This window comes from Pleurodeles waltl, chromosome 4_2 (assembly GCF_031143425.1).
Source record: "Pleurodeles waltl isolate 20211129_DDA chromosome 4_2, aPleWal1.hap1.20221129, whole genome shotgun sequence".
Taxonomy (NCBI): domain Eukaryota; kingdom Metazoa; phylum Chordata; class Amphibia; order Caudata; family Salamandridae; genus Pleurodeles; species Pleurodeles waltl.
In genome coordinates, this window is record NC_090443.1 from 358043598 (window position 1) to 358066479 (window position 22882).

The window sequence follows — 22882 nt, forward strand, 5'->3', positions numbered from 1 at the left end:
TTAAGACATGCCACTTGAAACCGAGCCAATGCAGAGGTTGGGTCCAATTCTTCTGTTGCTATTGTCATCGGTTTTCTTGTTGGTGGGGTTGGTAGATGTGGGACAAGACAGCCCTCTCTGGAAGTTGAAGGTGGCACCCCAGAACTTGGGAGAGGGACTCTAAGTTTCAGCTGTTCTTCTTCCAGTTCTCCTGCTTACTTAACAATCTATCTCTTGTATTGTGAAACGTCCCCTTCATAAAAAGGAATGATAGCGGGAACAATTCTTTGTAGCGTGGAACAAGAAGGCTGTCACAGATGTACTCTTTAAAAAAGAGGATGTAATTTTGTGGCCTTGCATTACAAGTCAAGCGATAGCTTAGGCTAGTAACCAAGGCATCTGCTTCTGGGTTTTCATTTGCACCCCCAAATGCGAACCTTTCAGACACCTTCTTTAGCTGCTCCTGTAGCTGTTAGGGTTTGTACACAGCAAAGAGCATGTCCCCTCTCACTGCACTAGTGGGTTCTGTAATAGCTCCCTTTTAAACTTACTATTAAAAGCCTTTCTTGTTATTTCACCGTCCCCCCCCTAGGCTTCTGTGTATGTTGTTTAATGTGCTGTTTTGTTTACACATTGGGCCTTGCTTTTACCAAGGCTTCTTTAAAACACTCCTCCCTAGGCCATGTGTTAATCCAACTCATTTGCATAATAACTGAAACTCTGCACACCTTTCAAGACCATGTGCAGCATGTGAGGACCACACCCAGCTCTTCAAACCACACCCAGCTCTGCACACCTTCCAAGAACATGTGCAGCATGTGAGGACCACACCCAGCCCTTCAAACCACACCCAGCTCTTTTAGCCACACCCAGCCCTGTCTATAAAAGGCATCCCCGAGCCTCACCCAGTGCTTGTGCTCGTCTACCTCCAGCTTACCTGAGAACAGATCCCTCGGCGCTAGCACTCCTGCTCTTTACAGACTTTCTTTGACTTCAATGGGCGCAGCTGCTGGATCTTCCTTCTTCCGGTTTCCGGTTCCTCCTTGCCTCAGCCTCTCTCCTACGAGTAACCTGCAAAAGAGAAAGAAGACAAGGTTAGACTGATCAGTATCTCTTGCCAGCAACAAGTAAGTGCAAAACTTTTTATTACCTGAGGAAGCTTTGACGGCAATTTCTGGATTCGTGTATAGACAGTTTGAGGCGAAGTGCCTTCCACGAGCATTGTGATTCAGGCACTTTGTTGCAGGAGTATTTTGCGGAACTTTGTGAAGCGGACATTGTTTTTTTTTCATGGAACTTTTGGGAATCGAACAGTGAAAACCATTGACAGCAAGGCAAACAGTAAATCAAGGACTTGCACAAATTACATGCTGTATTTTGATGTAAAAGTACAGTATTTGTTTTATAAAAGATTCTGGAAATATGGGAAAAGTGAGTCTACTATTGGGAATTTAGGCTTTAGTTATATTATGATGAATGTTTGATATTGGTAATTCTGATAACGGTATTTGTTTAATGTTTTAGAAGCTTTACAGTAATAGAAAACACATCCCAGAGCAGTAACACATTCCAAACCTGGAAACTAGAGACCAGAATCCAAGAGGTACTTTTAGAAGAGAATTTCTAATAAATAAAGGGATAGTCAGGAACCCATTTAGGAATAGGTTGCACTTATCTGTTCTTTGTTTATGTTTCATTAGGCACCAGTTTCTACAGAAGTCAGAAAGGGCCGCAGATTTGTGTAGCACTTCAACAGTGGAAACGCAAGAACGGTGTTGTCTTTTTATTTTTTATTTTATCCACTTCCCCCCTTCCCTTGAGCTTCTGTTGTTAGTGCACTGTTTTAAAAACTAGTGTGCTGGAACAAGCAGTTTCAGGGTGGGGTCGGATTGTCTTCAACCTCCATCAGAACTGAACAAGAACTCAGGTGAGCTGGGCTTTGACAGAAGCACAAGCCTTAAAAAATTTCAGTTCTGGTGGATGATGAATACCGGGGAAGAAATAGAGGGCATTGACGTCACGGATATGGCGCTGGCCCTAAATGAGGACTTGGCTCATAATGAATCAGTGTCTGGCATCTTGCAACATATGCAAGAGGAAATAGAGAGATTAAAGATGGAGAATACCTCTTTAAAACAGGATTTAAGCAGGTATAAATTTAGGGGATCTCAGTGGAACACAGCTTCTACGCCTTTGTTTAAAACCTCCTCAGAGACAGGGGCGCCATCAAAACATACAACTTTGCCTTCTCCAGTTGAGGTTACTGTTAATGTTCCTAATGTTGTGCCCTTAGCAGCACCTGAACGTTTTCATGGAGATAGTAACAAATTCCATGTTTTTATCAATCAATGTCAATTACACTTCATTTGTAAGCCACAACAGTTCCCTACTGATGATACGAAAGTGGCATTCGTCTTGTCTTATTTGGGTGGCACAGCAGCCAATTGGTCAATTCCTTTCGTGGATAGAGATGATCCCATCCTCCATAATTGGAATCAATTTAAACGTACCATGACCAGCCTTTTTGCAAAACACACTTTCATGCAGGCAAGTGATAATGAGCTTTTAAATCTTAAACAAGGTAACAAGGATTTATTGACCTATCTCACTAGTTTTAATCGTTTACTCACCGAGACACAGTGGCCAGAAGAAAAGCGTGTCTCCCTTTTTTATAAAGGTTTGAGAGACGAGTTAAAAGACGCGCTGGCTCATATCGTTGATTTGCCAAAAGACTATTCGGACTTTGTAGATTTAGTTGTGAAATTAGAACATAGACTAGGAGAAAGAATGAGAGATAAATACAAACTGGAATCACGGTTAACTTTTATTAGACACGAGAAGAAAGACACAGATAATAAACTCCCTGAACCAGAGCCTATGCAAATAGGGACACTCAGAGGTCCACTCACATCAGAGGAAAAAGAAAGAAGGAGAAAATTTCAATTATGTTTATATTGTGGCAGAGCAGGTCACTTTGCCAGAGAATGTCCAGTAAAGTCTAAAACTCCACGAAAGGGTGCTGTTTCCTCCACCTCCTCAACTGAATCGGGAAACGATTAAGCTCGACAAGGGGAGAGGTTACTTGTTCGAGAAAACATCTTAATCAAACCTCTAATGCTGCACCCTTCAGGGTACCGCACATACCTAGACATTTCATAATTCAGGTCGTTTTAATTGTTACTACCCAAGTGAGGCATTCTCTCCCTGTCCTACTGGACTCAGGCGCAACAGGAAATTTTGTGGATAATAAGTTAGCTGAAATCTTAGGACTTCCTATGTGCCTAAAGCCTTGTCCAGAAGCAGTATGTGCAGTGGATGGGTCAGAATTGACCTCTGGATTAATCACAAAACAAACAAGTCCACTTGTTATGGTCTGTCAGAACGGGCACACAGAGGTGATTAGCTTTGATCTAATAGATACTCCTAATTTTGGTTTGATTCTCGGGGTACCCTGGTTAACAACTCATAACCCAAAAATTGATTGGGTGAATAGAACTGTTACTTTGGATTCCTCTTTCTGTAGAACCAATTGCTATCAAGAAGCAGGTACAGAACAGAGCACAGTATTACACTGTGCTAGTGTTACACAAGATGAACCAAGTCTCCCTCCTGAATATTCTGACTTTAAAGACGTCTTTGATCCAGTAAAGGCTAGTGTGCTGCCCCCACATCGGTCTTATGACTGCCGTATAGATCTTATCCCAGGGGCCCCTTTACCTAATAACAGAGTATATGCTTTGACTGACGAAGAAACCAAATACTTAAGAACCTACCTAGATGACCTACTACAGTCTGGGTTCATCCGTCATTCCACATCTCCGGTGTCATCTCCACTCTTTTTTATCCCGAAGCCGGATAAATCCCTGCGCGCGTGTATCGATTATAGAGGACTAAATAAGGCTACAATAAAGAATAAATATCCTCTTCCTCTAATACCTGTGTTGTTGGATCAATTAAGACATTCTACTGTATACACTAAACTAGATCTGCGGGGAGCTTACCACCTGGTCCGAGTAAAAGAGGGGGATGAGTGGAAGACAGCTTTCAAGACAAAGTTTGGTTTATTTGAGTACACAGTAATGCCCTTTGGGTTATGTAATGCCCCTGCGGCCTTTCAGTTCTTTATAAATGAGGTCCTACACGAATTCCTGGACGTTTGTGTCATAGTATACATAGACGACATCCTCATTTACTCTAAGAACTCAGAAGAACATACCCAACATGTTCGTGCAGTATTATCAAAGTTAAAAGAAAATCATCTTTTTGCTAAGTTAGAAAAGTGTACTTTTAATGTCAGCAAGGTGGACTTTTTAGGATACTGCCTGTCACCTCAAGGAATAACTATGGATGTAAAGAAAATCAGTGCTATTGCTGATTGGCCAGAACCATCCTCTGTAAAAGATATTCAGAAATTTCTGGGTTTCGCCAATTTTTATAGGAGGTTTATTGCACATTTTGCAGACATTGCGGCCCCAATAACTACCTTGTTGCGGAAAGGGCAACGATTTCTTTGGACTGATGAGGCGGCACACGCCTTTCAACTCCTAAAACAAAAGTTCACTTCAGCCCCAATTCTGAAACATCCTGATCCTGACTTGCCCTTTTTTGTTGAAGCGGATGCTTCACAAGTAGCTTTAGGAGGAGTTCTCTCTCAACGAGATGCAGTAGATGGCCAGTTACATCCTATAGCCTTCTATTCCAAAAAGTTATTGCCAGCTGAACAAAATTACACTGTGGCTGAAAGGGAACTACTAGCTATCAAAGTAGCCTTTTCAGAATGGAGGCACCATTTAATGGGAGCCAAGTACCCAGTTACAATCTTTTCTGACCATAAGAACCTACAGTTTTTTGGATCACTTAAAGCACTAACACCACGTCAGATGCGCTGGTTAAATTTTTTTAGCACATTTGACTTTGTTATAACCTATAGACCAGGTGCACAACAAATTCAATCTGATGTGTTATCTAGATACGGACATACCTCAGACATGAAACAAGATAAAATAGGAGAACCCATTATTCCTCCCCAAAAGTTGTTGGCACCAGTACAACAGAAGGATTTCATCACAGATCTATATAATGCACACATGCAAATAGCACCTCAGGATTGGTTAAAGGATTCCCATAACACAATACAACGAGGTTTATTGTATCACGACAACATGCTGTTAGTGCCCACCTCTGAATTACAAACACAGGTGATAATTTGGCATCACGCCTCACCGTTGGCAGGTCATCCTGGTTGGGTAAAAACCCTGGAAAATGTGCAAAAACACTTTTGATGGGACACTATAAGAAAGGACATTAAGCAATTTGTCACTACCTGTCCAATTTGTGCAAGACATAAATCTTCTCATAAGGCTCCTGACGGCTTGTTAATACCAATGCCAACACCCAAACAACCTTGGCACACTGTGAGCGTAGACTTTATTGTAGGTTTACCACCTGTAAAATCCTTCACAACAGTGTTGGTTATAGTGGATTTTTTATCTAAAATGGCACATTTTGTACCATTACGGAAATTACCCACGGCGGCAGAATTTGCCGATATTTTTATAAGGGAAATTGTGCGTTTACATGGTTTGCCAAGCAAAGTGGTGTCAGACCGAGGGAGCCAGTTCAACTCCAGATTTTGGAAAAAATTATGTGAAAAACTGAAAATAGATGTGGCCTTATCCACTGCTTTCCACCCAGAGACAGATGGACAGACTGAACGACTGAACCAAACCTTACTTCAAACGCTACGTTGTTTATTGGCTGATTATTCTAGTGAATGGTTGGAAGCTCTTCCTGTAGCAGAGTTTGTTTATAATAATACTGAGCATTCAGCTCTACTTTGCTCACCATTCTATTTCTTGCAGGGGTATCATCCAAGAGCTATACCCATTTTGTTAGAAGATTCCCTGTTGCCTACAGTAACGGATAGACTAACGAGGTTAGGTGACATACAAGACAAAGCCAGGAAACATTTATTAAAGTACAAGGAAAGCATGAAAAGACAAGCAGACAAACACAGGTCTGAGGCCCCAATGTATAAAATTGGTGACAAGGTATGGCTCTCCACAAAAAACCTAAACATAGAGGGATCCCGAAAGCTGCAACCACGTTTCATTGGACCCTTTAGTATAACTGCCATAGTAAACCCGGTAACAGTAAAATTAGATTTACCAAAAGAATATCCAGTACATACTACATTCCATGTGTCCTTGCTTAAGCCGTACAACTCAAAAACCCGACCTGAACCACCACCTCCACCCATACCAATTAAGGGAAATCTGGAATATGAAGTGAAAAGCATAAAAGACTCAAAAAGAATTAGTGGACGTCTGTTTTATTTAGTAGAATGGAAAGGATATGATGAATCTGAGAATTCATGGGAACCAGCATCATATGTACATGCCCCACAGCTGATTAGACGGTTTTATTTAAAAAATCCAGGAAAACCCCGTCCTGTAGGAGGGCCTTTGAGGGGGGCAACTGTTAGGGTTTGTACACAGCAAAGAGCATGTCCCCTCTCACTGCACTAGTGGGTTCTGTAATAGCTCCCTTTTAAACTTACTATTAAAAGCCTTTCTTGTTATTTCACCGTCCCCCCCCAGGCTTCTGTGTATGTTGTTTAATGTGCTGTTTTGTTTACACATTGGGCCTTGCTTTTACCAAGGCTTCTTTAAAACACTCCTCCCTAGGCCATGTGTTAATCCAACTCATTTGCATAATAACTGAAACTCTGCACACCTTTCAAGACCATGTGCAGCATGTGAGGACCACACCCAGCTCTTCAAACCACACCCAGCTCTGCACACCTTCCAAGAACATGTGCAGCATGTGAGGACCACACCCAGCCCTTCAAACCACACCCAGCTCTTTTAGCCACACCCAGCCCTGTCTATAAAAGGCATCCCCGAGCCTCACCCAGTGCTTGTGCTCGTCTACCTCCAGCTTACCTGAGAACAGATCCCTCGGCGCTAGCACTCCTGCTCTTTACAGACTTTCTTTGACTTCAATGGGCGCAGCTGCTGGATCTTCCTTCTTCCGGTTTCCGGTTCCTCCTTGCCTCAGCCTCTCTCCTACGAGTAACCTGCAAAAGAGAAAGAAGACAAGGTTAGACTGATCAGTATCTCTTGCCAGCAACAAGTAAGTGCAAAACTTTTTATTACCTGAGGAAGCTTTGACGGCAATTTCTGGATTCGTGTATAGACAGTTTGAGGCGAAGTGCCTTCCACGAGCATTGTGATTCAGGCACTTTGTTGCAGGAGTATTTTGCGGAACTTTGTGAAGCGGACATTGTTTTTTTTTCATGGAACTTTTGGGAATCGAACAGTGAAAACCATTGACAGCAAGGCAAACAGTAAATCAAGGACTTGCACAAATTACATGCTGTATTTTGATGTAAAAGTACAGTATTTGTTTTATAAAAGATTCTGGAAATATGGGAAAAGTGAGTCTACTATTGGGAATTTAGGCTTTAGTTATATTATGATGAATGTTTGATATTGGTAATTCTGATAACGGTATTTGTTTAATGTTTTAGAAGCTTTACAGTAATAGAAAACACATCCCAGAGCAGTAACACATTCCAAACCTGGAAACTAGAGACCAGGATCCAAGAGGTACTTTTAGAAGAGAATTTCTAATAAATAAAGGGATAGTCAGGAACCCATTTAGGAATAGGTTGCACTTATCTGTTCTTTGTTTATGTTTCATTAGGCACCAGTTTCTACAGAAGTCAGAAAGGGCCGCAGATTTGTGTAGCACTTCAACAGTGGAAACGCAAGAACGGTGTTGTCTTTTTATTTTTTATTTTATCCACTTCCCCCCTTCCCTTGAGCTTCTGTTGTTAGTGCACTGTTTTAAAAACTAGTGTGCTGGAACAAGCAGTTTCAGGGTGGGGTCGGATTGTCTTCAACCTCCATCAGAACTGAACAAGAACTCAGGTGAGCTGGGCTTTGACAGTAGCAGATTCAATAATGGGATAGCTTGGCCCATTGTACTGTCCTCCTTTCTAACTTCCCACATGAAAACCTCAAAAGGAAGCAGCATCTGTTTCAGGCATTTGACTAGGCCCCATTTGTCCACATTCAGGGTCATAGCTTTCCCAATTGCATCAACTCCTCTTTGAATGACATAGTCATTGATCTGTCTTTACTGGTCAAACAGACATTGTCTGTGGCAACAAATACAACTTGAATACCTATGAGTCTCAGCCATTCAGACACCTTGCAATTAAATTCCTCCTAGATTTTTGCAGCTTTGTATTGCTTCTCCATGATGAACATGGCTACTGTTGCATGCTACTGAACGCTCTTAAAAAAGTCTTCAGGGCCAAGATCTGTAGATAGCTTTTACTTTACCCCCAGAAAAGAGATCCAGTGTACAGAGATGCACATGTAATCAGTAGCCTGATAATTGGTCCATATGTCTGTCGTCAGTTGGACAGTATGGACAAAAGTTTGCTGCAAAGCTTGTCCAACTAACTGCAGCACATCATGATGCAGCACTGATACAGCAATTCTGGCAAAATAGGTCTAGCTTAGAATCTTCCATTTCAGAAAAGAGGGCTGCCACAAACTCTAAGAATCCCACTCCTTTCACAAAGGAAAAAGAGAGGATGTCCATTGCTAACATTTTTGGCAGCTTACCATTGTACAAACGTACCATTGGGTGGTTGTGGTCGTAGGGACCCTCGTGCCTAAACATGGCTGTAATTGTAGCCTGGATTTTCTTCTTTTGTGGGGCCACTGGTGCAGGTGACTTTTCAGACGTAGGTGGCATTGGTACAGCAGGCGGAAAATAGTACAGAGAAATGCAATCTTAGTGGGGTTTGTTACTTATGTAATCTACCTAGTATTTAATCAAACATTGTAAAGGCAAACCACACCATGAAAAAAATGCATTTCAAATTAGACAACAGGCAGATCTAGCTATTTGCTTTATCTCCATCTGTTTTAGGAGGCACTTGGGGTAATCAGAGAGAGGTGCATGGGTAAATGGAATAATCCTTTAAATAAAATAACCTATGGTGGCAAGGTGGTCCAAGGGAAATGGTGTAATCAATACAAAAATTAATTATGCTGTTGATTTTTCTGCCGTGCTCCACAGCCAGGGTGTTGTGGAGGAAATGGAATTACACCTCAGAAACTGAATGCTGTAGTTCAGCTCTGCGTCTTTGGTGGTTGGATGGATGTAGGATTGGAATGGATCGGATGGATGGATCAAAGCAAAATGCAGAATTAGGTAAAAGTAAAATAAAAATGCAAAATTACAAAAAATACAATAAAAAAATAAAATATAAAAATAAAAAAATTCAAGCATCCAAATTAAAAAAGCTAACTAAATACAAAATAAAATATAAACACTAAAATAAAAAACACATTTGAAACACATTTAAACATTTAAATTAAAAAGTAAACACATTATTTAAAAAAATAAAATATAAAAAATAACAATAAAAAATAAAAAAATTAAATAAAAAATGTATACAAATTAAATTAAAAGTAAAAATAAAAATGTAAAAATAAGATAGAAAAAAATAAAAATAGAAACTTAAAAAACAAATGATCAATAATTAATGATGTTGTATGTAAGCCTATGTCAAAGACACACTGGCTACACTGTGTATGCACAAAATGGCTGCCAGCCACATGTGCAAACAACAACAATAAGGAACAAGGAGGAGGCATGTAGAACAAAGAACACATGCAAACCTATGGCAAAGGAACACTGGCTGCATGCACAAAATGGCTGCCAGCCACATGATCAAACAACATCCTCCTATACCATCAAATATTATTACCACACAACATATGCACTTTTTGCAAAAATAAAATGAAATGCAAGCAATAGACAACATTTAAAATGTAATCCAATGCAATCCCTGTCCTAAATGACCTTTTAAAAACACTGTAACATTTATTTCATGTCCTGATGATTACTAGTACTGGTCTTTGCCGACTGACTTAAATGGCCCTTTGGAAATGTAGGCCATATACCAAAATATTATTTCAAACGTTACAAACATGTAGAAAAGGTACTAATCTGTGCAACAATTTTCCTTTACAAAAGGCGAAAAATCAATGAAATGCAACATAAACCATAAGTAGGCCCATGGTTAAACTTCGGGCCACACACCACTATACATTTTTAAAAACAAGTTAAAGTACAAAGATATACTGGTGCATGCCCAAGCAAACAAATAGCAACACTCTTATTCAACAGTTTTAGAACTTACTTGTGTGATTTCACAAAAACAAAGCCCTTAAATTCATAGGCATATATATCCAAGAAACAAAAAGAGTGATGCTTCCACCTCAAAAAAGTGAAAAATGGCCAGGGGATGAATAAAGCACTGGGAGGAGCCTATTGGAAAGGAACAAGAAGTTGGAGTCTCTGACACATCTCAATCTGAAAAACAAATTGCAGGGTCCATTGGTGAAGAAAAGCTCTTTTTGACTAGATTTAGTGGCTCTGGAGTAGAAAATGTACTTCAAAGTGAGCTTGCATTCGCACGGCTGGAAGCAACACTAGAAAATGTGAAGTCTTGCGCTAGCAGCCCAGGAGAATCGTCACGCTTGTGAAAGAGTGCCAAAACCCAATCTTGCAAGTGCGAACAAATTCTGCTTTGTGCCAGTGAGTAGAATTCGGGAACTCCGCACTACTCTGCACAGCGCAGAGTGCCCAAATTCAACAAACTCCACCGGTGGCGCGGAGTTCTACACCGAGGCCTAAACAGAATATCAGTTAAAGCCCTGATACAGGAGGTGCCAATGCAGTGGAACTCAACCCATTATATGTTGCAATGTATCTTTGAACTGTACAGACAGACTAATGACTATGTCATTATAGGAGGAGGGGAAGTTATTGGGAAAGCTATGACCTTGGATGTGGACAAACAGGGCCTAGTCAAATGCCTGAAACAGATGCTGATCCTTTTGAGATTTTCACATGGGAAGTTAGCAAGGAGGACAGTACGAATCGCCAAGCTATCCCTTTGTTGCGCCTGCTACAGGAACAGCTAAAGATGGTGTCTGAAAGGTTCACACTTGGAGATGTGAACGAAAACACCGAAGCCCATGCCTTGGTTGAATGCCTAAGCTGTTGCTTAGCTTGTAATGCAAGGCTGCACAATGACATCATCAAGTCCAAAGAGCACATCTGTGCCACCCTACCTGATCCATGCTACAACAAAATTAGTTCCTCTTACATTCCTTTTTCTGAAGAAGATGTTTCAAAATACATGAGGTGGATTGCTGAGCAAGCCAGAGAAGTGGAAAAAAACTGTTGAACTTAGAGTCCCACTCTGCAGTTTTGGGGTGCTGCCTTCAACTTCCAGAGAGGGCAGTTTTGTTTCACAGTAACCAACACCTGCAACAAGAACATCAGTAATAACAGCATTTGACTAATCAGACCTAACCTCTACATTGGCTTGGTTTTAAGTAGCAGATCTAAGGTCCAGTGCAAAGGCGAAGGCAAAAGAGATTGAAAAAGTGGCACAAATGACACTTTAGAGGATGTTCCAGGAGTATGTGGATGACCCAAACGAGGTTCATGTGGATCTAAACCCATTGGTCTATTGGTATGGGAAGATGAGCTCAGCAGTTTGGAAATAAAGTATCTGGATTATCCTGTAGCCAGTGTATCTGCTGAACATGGGTTCAGTGCAGCTTGTGCACATGTTACAGTGAGAAGGACCGGTCTCTCACCTCAAAACATAGAGAGATTAACCATGATCAAAATGAACCAGCATTTTATACCACCTGATTACACTGTTCCTGAAACACCACAGGAGGAGGAAGAGGATGATTGGTCAGAATCAAGTGTGTTTGCTGACAACTTCTGGGTGAACCACCAGAGTCTGAGGATGAACTCTACTTCCCGGACTGAGTGAGTATGCCAGGGCCACCACATAACTTTTCAATTATTTTCTTTGAACTTCTTTATTTCTTACTTTTCAAAAATGAGTGATTAAAAGACTGCCAGAGCCAATTCCAAATTCCAATGTGTTGCTAACTGCTACCAATAGAGGAGTTAATATTTTGCTCAACCACCAAGCTTGGATTGGTAGAGGTAGCTACTAACTATTGTACAATGAGTGGTGATGTATTCAGTGATTATGAGTGATAATTGATGATGTATGTGGCGGCTGACAATGAAGGAGGGAGTTCAACACATTTGTAAACTTGATTCTGCTGATTTGCAGTGTATGGGGGCTGATGGGTGAATTTTCTTTCCTGAAAGTAATTGGTCTTTCAAACTTATTGAAATTTACCTGCAGTGTCCACTCCTTTTTTCTGGTTCCTCAGACCAGACCAGTCACTTTAGTTAACATGCACAAATCTACACAAAAACTCCAGTTCTGTTTCTCTATTTGTTCTTCAGCAGCAGTGCACTTGACTATGCAGGTCTAACTCACTTAGATTGGGAACAGGACAGAGTTCCTGAGAATCAGGAGGAGTAGGTAGGTGGAGGGACTCAGGGCAGGACTACCTCAATAGACAGAAGGAGAAAGTTATTGGCTTTAAGGGGAAACCACGATGATTGTGAAGACTCTGAGGCCTAGTACTCACTCAGCTCTGTGGACTGGAAAGAGGTTCATTGATTTGGGAAATGCTGCTTAGTGTGTGTTTGCTGCACTGCTGGCTCAAATGTTAAACTCTTTCCTCTATAATACAGTTACTGTTTTTTTTCAATATGCAGATCCTCTCCTAGTCCTCTTGTGCATGAACAGAACTTGGTGAAAGCTCAAGACTCTGGCTTACCTACTGGACAGGTTAAGCCAGGCACCGAAGAGTGACGGACATTCCAAGAAGAATGGAGATGCACAGCCTAATTGGGAAGCACAGTATCATTTTCCTTTTAAAAATCATCACTTTTAGAACTGGGTGGGTTAACTTCAATCCTCCATAGTATGCATTTTTCAAACCTAGATTACGTAACATTTAGAGATATACTATCTTGAGTCTCTCTGGGGCAGAAGGACAGTTTGCAATGCATTTAACTGAACTATGTCATAGTTATCCCTTCATTGCTTCCTTCCACAACAGATTGATGATGGTGTGCTGCTCAGGGCCCTGATGAATATTGTTGTGGTTTCTTTTGTGTAGTGTTTGTCTTTGTCACACCTTTCCTTAAACCCCCTTTCCTATCTATTTATCAAGCTCCTAACCCTCTTTCCTGATGCTGTGTGATTTATAAAGGTGTGACTTAATTTTATACCATAAATGGATCATACACGTCCTTGGGCGGATGTGGTGAAAGCAACACCAACTCTCTGCATGACCCTCTATTACCTGAAGAATATTCCACACCAACCCCATCAACATCATCATTCATGCCTTGTGTTGTGTGTTGCATAAACGGATAACTTTGTCCAACCACTCTTGACTCTGAGCCCATGTCTCCTGACTCCATGATTTAATTTCCTAAGTTTAGTTTTTAAATACTAGCTCCCCTCCGTTGCTCAGAAGAAGTTGACATTGCTATTTTTTATTAGTATGTGAAGTTTTCATTGTTGTGTGTCAAATACTGTCATTGTGGTAGTCTGGTCTCAGTCTTCCTAAAGTTATTATGATATAATACAACCCAATTACTCTCTGTTTTCTTTCAATCTAGTTGACAGTGATGGTTAACCCTTTGATTAATCCTGCAGTTGGTGTTCGTATAGGTGGGGGTGGCATCTTCTGTTCTGTCTTCCCTGTTAGCATGCTAGCCTGCTACTACTACTACTACTGCCTACCACCCACCTTGGAAAACACCCTACAGTAAGAGGTCTCCCTTGCTTCATCTATTCAGGTAAGAGAAGAACTATCTATTGAAATTAACTTGCTCAGTTAGTAAATAACTCCTACTGAAGAAGATGCTGTCTGTGTTTATCTAGGATTTTGTAGACAAAATAGACAATGGTAACCATCCCCTAATGGTCAGTATAGTTGAAGAGGGCCGTAGAGCAAGTGTATAAGTAAATGACATACACTTTTTTTAGCAGATTTAAAAAAAACAGGCTGCACTAAAAGACAGCAGTGCACACTAAAACACCAAAATAAACATTTGAGGTATAAATAAAATAAAATAAAGTATCCTCTCTTTATTTTTATCATATACAAAAACTCACCCTTTTCAACCCCAACATGTCCACCTCTCTCCCCACAAAAATAGCCCTGTCTCCAAAACGTCCAATGAAAAGTCCAATGTGAAAACCGGTTCCAGCTCCCTACCCTCTCCACCCACAACAAGTGCACCTCCCACCAAAACAAACGAAAGAGTCAAAAAAGGGCATTCTCCACGTAGGTTTGGAGACCATCTCGGGTTGTCCCCATGTGTACCACCGAGCGGGCCAGGTGGCCAAAGTTTGGAGGGACACAGCATTGAAAGTTGCTGTTCAAGAGTGAGGGGGGCATCAGTGGTGAAACGGGGACAGGCTGATGCCAGCTGCCGCTGCGATGATGGTGCTGCTGGGAGGCTGGAGGCACTGGCAATTGGGTGGAGGAGCTAGAACTGGCAGGCATGTTGGCTACTGCATGGGCCTCGTCCTCCTCCTCCTGAAGGGCCACCAACTTCTGATATTCATTGTGGATGCCCTCCATTTTCTGAAACTGCATTGTGGCTGCTATCTCCTGGCAATGTGGATGTCTACCATGAGCAGCTATATCAGGAAATAAAAAGGAAAATGGCAAATTATAAATTGTGCTCTGTGGAAACAATTTTTTTAAAGGTAGAGTGTCAGAGTGGAAGTAAATTGCAGGTCCCCTAGGGCCACTGGAATTTGATGTGACTGATTATGATGTGTCACAGGGCCATTTGTTTACCTACACATGCCTTACTATAGTTGACAAATGTCGAAAGGTTAACATTTGAACTGCCATGAATCCCTTATGGAAGCCATGAAATATGAATCACTTTTACATAAATGTGGTGCATGCCAAAAGGGATTTTTCAATTTTTGTTTAGGTGGCTGGGACAGATCTTTGGAAGGAATAATGAACTGATGTACTAGGAGGTGATAGAGTGGGCACTGGGAGGGAAGGGTAGCACGTCTTTTAGTTTGCAATACATTGGCAACTTTATAAATGCTGCATTAACTGAAACGGATGTACATTGCACAGACAATACTACTGTATTGCCGAATTGAACCATCGGCACCTACATCATAGTAGCATGGGTCACTAATGGGGAGGGAGGTATCATGATGGGTGGGAGAATGCGTATCTGCCTTGCTTCAACTACAGTGAGTTAAGGGAGAAGACAGAAAATTAAAATACTCCCACTTTGAATCAAAGCTTCAATAAGCATGCAAATCAGGCATAATAGGTGAACAACAGACATATCCGTCTCCAGAACAGCTTCCTTATTTCTTGATCCAAGCAATTTTACATTATTTTTGTCATTCATCTATTCTATTAATCCGTTAATACCCACCATCTAATCTTTACACTCTTTCGTTCAGTCTTTCATCATTCCAATCCAGACATCCAAATATCCATCCATACACTCACCTATCCAGTATCCACTCTTTCAAAAATCCTGCTTTCACCTATCCATCCATTTACTCACATATCGTTCATTACCATCGTTCATCACCATTCACTCATTTCTCACCCGAGCATCGGCTTTTACCCATCCATCCTTCACAAACAGAGGCATCCTTTCATCCCTTATATCCATCCTTTCACCCACCCATGCAACTCCTATCACTCACTGATGCATCATTTCCTTTCATCCATACATCATTTCACTCATATAGCATTTAACCCATTCTTTCTTTTAGTCGTCCTTCTTTTGTTTGCTTTTCCATCAAGCCATCATTCGTAGCATCCGTTCACTGTGAGCTTTTGTCTTCTGATTTGGAGAGAGAAGAGGCTATTAACAACTCAAACCATGTTGTAGTTGCTAAATCAGGGGCTTCACAAGTCATGCCCCTGCAGTGAGTATTAGCAATTGTCAATGAGCAAAAGCAATATGACTTCCCAATGCCTGTCCCTGCTGCCGCCAGTTCTCCCCCTCAGACCGCTTCCAATCCAGTGCACTGGTGCTGCAGCTGGCCCCTGCACTGGTGGTTGGTGTTGCTAGAAAAAACATCACATTACACATTAGATTCTAACAAAATACAACCACAATAGATAATTTCAGTTCTATCTTTTTCTATCTTTCACTTAAGGACTTTTTTCAGTTGTTAGAAAAGTCAGGTAGACAAATGAACTGAAAACATTTCATAATGGAGAGGCAGAGCTAAGTCATTGAAACTCAATAAAAGGGTAGAATACTATTGTCAATCCAGGAGAACCTATGGTGAGGTCTTGATTTGCAAATGCAATGGGAATGAGTAAGGCAAAAAATCCTTTGCAAACATGCGTAGAAAAGCTGACTTGGGCATGCAATCTTATCGGTATTGTATCTGTCCTAAAAACCTGTACGCTTAGCTTTAAAGTACCAGTCTGCAAAATATGTAAGGGGAGAAGGGAAAGCTAAGCTTAGTAACAAAGCACAAGAACATTATTAGAGACAGGAGGAAGTCAGGTACAGAAACATGAAAAATAGATAAATGCAGGGATAACAAGAATTTAACAAAGCTCAGGCAGAACAAAAATAAGTACAAAAAGGTAGACATGCATAGTAAAATTAAAAGAAAAATTATTAGAAAAGAGGAGTGATGAAAATTAGGGAAATAGTAATAATAATATAACAGGAAGGCTTACTGGGGCCAACAGATCGTACAGCATCCCTACTGGTGTTTGCACTGGCACCCTCATCTCATCCTGGACACACCTCCAATGTTGCTCTCTTCTTCCCCTTGGGTGCTGATATAAGAAATAAAGAAGATTAAAAAAAAAGATTAGCGGTGCAGTTAATCTCCCAAAAATATTTTGAAAAGCAGAGGCAAACACAGTAACAATGTACTTTTCTAAATCATATCACCTAGTATGGATCGACTCAACTCGAGTTGACCTAGTACTTTTATTTTCCTAATTCCTACACCTGAGCCCTACTCCAAATTTGCTAAACTATCGGACACATTTACAAACTTTTGACACAGGGCAGTGTGCAAGCCTTCTTGCACCACTGGCTTGTGTCAAAAGAAAAGGGCAGGAATGCACCTTATCTGCAAGATATGGTGCATTCTTGTCCTTGTCCCCTGGTTGGCGCACAGTGGGCTACACTGAGCCAATGCAGGCACCTTTGCATCATGTTGCAAGGGTGCCTGCATTGCTGGGATGATTGTTTTTGTACTGGAAGGGATACCTTCCTGCAAAAAGAAATTGCAAGAGGACTTTTGCTTTTTCCTAGTTTTTCTATAGTGTGTGCTGCAGATTGCAGTACACAGAGAAAAAGGAAAAAATGAGAAGAAATCTCATCTAGTTGCATCTCACTTACGCCTCCCCTGGGGAGGCATTCGCTTTTGATGTATTTCCAGGTTTACAAAACCATGCAACTCTGTGAATGTGTCAAATGCCATGGGTGTTAAGAGGGGACACCCACTGTAACACCCATGGCATTTCTCCCTGTTGCAGGGTAAGTCAACGTAAAGTTTCAAAAAGTCACAAAAACACACCAAAAATGACAGAAATGCAAAAATACACAAACACAAAGGAACACCCTGATGAAATAAAGGAAATTGAGAGGTAGATAATTTAGGGAAAGGTGGGATTGAAAAGATTAAGGGTGGATTAAAAGTTAGGCCTTGCACCATACACAGTGACAGAGAATCAAAATGGCCATGTCCATGCGAACCGCATGGTGCTATTCATGTGATATTTGCAATGGGAGAACTCAAATCGCACTCCACAAAGTGAAAAATGTAGCATGAACAGGCGTGCCAAGCAGCTTCGCCAGCTGGCAGAATTCCGTGGAGCTCCCAGAGTTTTTTAACCACTTAGCAAAATTTCACATAGTGGGACTCCGCGCGCTCCGCCCACTCCTAGCCTAGTGAGTAACCTGGTATGACTACGTCAAAGAGTTTTTGAGTTTCAGAGGAATATGGTATTTGGCAAGGTCTACTGAGGGCTGCCTCTGGAGGACTTTAGTGGCGGTGTGCTTACTGTCTTCCAGGAAGGTACCTGTGTAAATGGAGGTGTTGTGGATGGGTTTGAGAGCTCATCTGGTGAGGGTTGAAACCTTTGTCGAAGGCATAGAAGGACAAGGGTCTGAAGGGGTCCTGCAATGCAATATTTTCATGACTGGTGGGGTTTCCTCTGTGGTTATCGGATTCCATGCTGTCAGGGTGTTGCCTTTGTTTGATACTAGGGACACTTGCTTCAATGTTAATGGGGTCCAGTTGGGCTTAAAGTTGGTGTAAATGGTTGTGATTTTGTTGCAGAAAAAGTCAGAGAGATTGTTGCACAGTTGTTAGGTCAGGGTAATGTTGTTGGTTGTTGCTGCCGGTTGGGTGAAGTCCTTTATGATGCTAAAATGTCTTTGCTGCTGTTAGAGCTGTTGTCAATGCGCTCGGCTAGGGCATTCCGTTTGTTTTGCTGGAATTGCAGATGGTAGCATCGCTGGAAGATTTATTGATAATATCAATTAATGTGTATTGTCAAAAATATGAATATTAAAAAATGCTCATTGAATTTGTTTCTTTAAATGAAAACTGTATATGTTAAAAAATATATAAAATGTGTATAAACCATGTAACAATGTGCACTATATATGTCAGATAAAAAATTACATTAAAACACACATCAAAACAAAAAATAAATATGTAAAAAGTATGGTACTGCAGAAATATATGAAAAAATGTATTTACTTATCTTTCTGTAAATAAAATCATATGCAAGAAAATTAAATACGTACATTTACATGTTGCAATGAATTAAAATGTATGAATAAATTATATGTAAAACTAAAAAAGTTAGTTTTAGTTTGTGTGGCATACAAACACTAAAAAGCAACCCACACTACAAAACATAGAACATATTATTAACCCCTTCGCTGCCAGGCCTTTTCCCCCTCCTGTGCAAGGCCTTTTTTTGTCTATTTGGAATAGTTCTCGCTTAGGCCCTCATAATGTTTTGTCCACATAAGCTACCTACGCCAAATTTGCGTCCTTTTTTCCAGCATTCTAGGGATTCTAAAGGTACCCAGACTTTGTGGGTTCCCCTGAAGGAGGCCAAGAAATTAGCCAAACTACAGTGAAAATTTAGTTTTTTTCAAAAAAATGGGAAAAAGGGGCTGGTGTAGAAGGCTTGTGGTTTTTTCCCTGAAAATGGCATCAACAAAGGGTTTGCGGTGCTGAAATCACCAGCTTCCCAGCTTTCAGGAACAGGCAGACTTGAATCAGAAAACCCAATTTTTCAACAACAATTTTGGCATTTTACTGGGACATACCCCATTTTTACGATTTTTTTGTGCTTTCAGCCTCCTTCCAGTCAGTGACAGAAATGGGTGTGAAACCAATGCTGGATCCCAGCTACCTACACATTTCTGAAAAGTAGACAAAATCCTGAATTCAGCAAGGGGTAATTTGTGTGGATCCTACAAGGGTTTCCTACAGAAAATAACAACTGAACAAAATAATATTGAAATTGAGGTGAAAAAAAACATCAATTTTCTCTACGTTTTACTCTTAACTTTTTCATGCAATGTCAGATCTTTTAAAGCAATATACCGTTACGTCTGCTGGACTCTTCTGGTTGCGGGGATATATAGGGCTTGTAGGTTCATCAAGAACCCTAGGTACCCAGAGCCAATAAATGAGTTGCACCCTGCAGTGGGTTTTCATTCTATACCGGGTATACAGCAATTCATTTGCTGACATATAAAGAGTGAAAAATAGCTATCAAGAAAACCTTTGTATTTCCAAAATGGGCACAAGATAAGGTGTTAAGGAGCAGTGGTTATTTGCACATCTCTGAATTCTGGGGTGCCCATACTAGCATGAGAATTACAGGGCATTTCTCAAATAGACGTCTTTTTTACACACTCTCTTGTATTTGGAAGGAAAAAATGTAGAGAAAGACAAGGGGCAATAACACTTGTTTTGCTATTCTATGTTTCCCCCAAGTCTACTGATAAAAATGATACCTCACTTGTGTGGGTAGGCCTAGCGCCTGCGACAGGAAATGCCCCAAAACACAACGTGGACACATCCCATTTCTCGACAGAAAACAGAGGTGTTTTTTGCAAAGTGCCTACCTGTAGATTTTGGCCTCTAGCTCAGCCGGCACCTAGGGAAACCTACCAAACCTGTGCATTTTTGAAAACTGGAGACCTAGGGAAATTCAAGATGGGGTGACTTGTGGGGCTCTGACCAGGTTCTGTTACCCAGAATCCTTTGCAAACCTCAAAATTTGGCTAAAAACACACGTTGTCCTCACATTTCGGTGACAAAAAGTTCTGGAATCTGAGAGGAGCCACAAATTTCCTTCCACCGAGCATTCCCCCAAGTCTCCCGATAAAAATGATACCTCACTTGTGTGGGTAGGCCTAGCGCCCGCAACAGGAAATGCCCCATAACACAATGTGGACACATCACATTTTTTGACAGAAAACAGAGGTGTTTTTTGCAAAGTGCCTACCTGTAGATTTTGGCCTCTAGCTCAGCCGGCACCTATGGAAACCTACCAAACCTGTGCATTTCTGAAAACTAGAGGCCTAGGGGAATCCAAGATGGGGTGACTTGTGGGGCTCTGACCAGGTTCTGTTACCCAGACTCCTTTGCAAACCTCAAAATTTGGCTAAAAAAACACATTTTCCTCACATTTCGGTGACAGAAAGTTCTGGAATCTGAGAGGAGCCACAAATTTCCTTCTACCGAGCGTTCCCCTAAGTCTCCCGATAAAAATGATACCTCACTTGTGTGGGTAGGCCTAGCGGCCGCGACAGAAAATGCCCCAAAACACAACATGGACACATCCCATTTTTTGACAGAAAACAGAGGTGTTTTTTGCAAAGTGCCTACCTGTAGATTTTGGCCTCTAGCTCAGCCGGCACCTATGGAAACCTACCAAACCTGTGCATTTTTTAAACTAGAGACCTAGGGGAATCCAAGATGGGGTGACTTGTGGGGCTCGGACCAGGTTCTGTTACCCAGAATCCTTTGCAAACCGCAAAATCTGGCTAAAAAGACACATTTTCCTCACATTTCGGTGACAGAAAGTTCTGGAGTCTGAGAGGAGCCACAAACTTCCTTCCACCCAGCGTTCCCCCAAGTCTCCCGATAACAATGATACTTTAAATGTATGGTAGGCCTAGCGCTCACAAAAGGAAATGGCCCACAACCCAACGTGGACACATCAAATTTTTTCACAGAAAACAGAGGTGTTTTTTACAAAGTGCCTACCTGTGGACTTTGGCCTCTAGCTCAGCGGGCCCCGGGGGGGGGGGCAGGAATGGCCTAAAATAAATATGCCCCCCCGAATCCTCCCGGGGAGCGACCCTTGCCTATGGGGTCGCTACCCCTGCGTGACATTGGCGCAAAAAAAAAGATCCCCGGTGCCTTGTTGTTTCTGCCCAGATTGACCTAAAATCGGCCGATTTGCCCCCAGGGGGGTAGTAATGGTCTAAATACAATTTGCCCCCCAGGGGAGCGACCCCTGCCCAATGGGTTGCTCCCCATCTCTAAAAAAAAAAAAACACAAAAAAAAATTTGCCCTGGTGCCTAGAGGTTTCTGCCCCCCCTGGTGGAAGAGCGGCATAATAACAATAGGCCGATCTGCCCCCAGGCGGGTCAGAAATGGCCTAAAATAAATTAAAACCCCCTCCGGGAGCGACCCTTTCCTACGGGGTCGCTCCTCTTGCGTGCCATTGGCGCAAAAAAAAAATCCCGGTGCCTAGTGGTTTCGGCCCCCCTTGGGGGCAGATTGACCTAAAATCGTCCGATCTGCCCCCAAGGGGGGCAGAAATGGTCTAAATACAATTTGCCTCCCAGGGGAGCGACCCTTGCCTAATGGGTCGCTCTCCATCTCTAAAACAAACAAACAAACAAAAAAAAAAACACAAAAAGAAAATTAGCCCTGGCGCCTAGAGGTTTCTGCCCCCCCCAGGGGAAGATCGGGCTGATAACAATAGGCCGATCTGCCCCAGAGGGGGGCAGAAATGGCCTAAAATATATTTGCACCCCCACCCCCCCAAGTTCCCCCCCGGGAGCGACCCTTGCCTACGGGGTCGCTCCCCTTGCATGACATTGGCGCAAAAAAAAGATCCCCGTGCCTAGTGGTTTCTGCCCCCTTTGGGGGCAGATTGACCTAAAATCGGCCGATATGCCCCCAAAGGCGGCAGAAATGGCCTAAATACAATTTGCCCCTCCAGGGTAGCGACCCTTGCCTAAGGGGTCGCTCACCATCTGTAAAACAACAACAACAACAAAATCCCCGGTGCCTAGTGGTTTCTGCCCCCCTTGGTGGCAGATCGGCCTAATTAAAAAAGGGGGGCAGAAATGGCCTAAATTTAATTTGCCCCCTAGGGGAGCGACCCTTGCCTAAGGGGTCACTCCCCACCTCTAAAAAAAAATAAAAAGAAGATCCCTGGTGCCTAGAGGTTTCTGCCCCCCCGGGGGCAGAAAAGGCCTTAAAAAAGTTAATGACCCCCTTGGAGCGACCCTTGCCCAAGGGGTCACTCCCTTATGCCAATTTCACATTCAAAAGTAATCCCTGGTGTCTAGTGGGCGTTTCAAAAGCTGGATTGCTTTACAATCCGGCTTTTGAAACGCTGAGAGAGACTTCAAAGGGAAGGAAATTCATTTCCTTCCTTTTGAAGCCTCTCCGGCCTCCTGCACGTGATCGGAATAGAAATAGAGGAGGAGGCCTCTGTGACAATCAGTGTGCGATGCGTGCTGACGTCAGGGGGGGGGGTGGCTTGGGGTGCCTTGGACCGGTGTCTTGGACCGGTGCCTTGGATGAGATCACCTCGTCCAAGGCACAGAAGGGGTTAAAATCAATGTATTTTCCCTATTCCTCTGTCCAATACATTTCTAATT

General features: G+C 42.0%; 1 long non-coding RNA gene across 3 annotated transcripts in view; it reads right to left on the bottom strand.

Annotated features, from left to right (window-relative positions):
* Positions 1 to 14028: 14028 nt before the first annotated feature.
* LOC138292705 (uncharacterized) overlaps positions 14029 to 22882 on the bottom strand; it is a 97245-nt gene continuing 88391 nt past the window's right edge. For all 3 annotated transcript variants that reach the window (XR_011202766.1, XR_011202767.1, XR_011202765.1), the window contains exons 2-3: positions 16668 to 16769; positions 14029 to 16037 (exon numbers count right to left, since the gene is read on the bottom strand). This is a non-coding gene — a long non-coding RNA (uncharacterized lncRNA). The remainder of the gene's footprint in view (positions 16038 to 16667; positions 16770 to 22882) is intronic.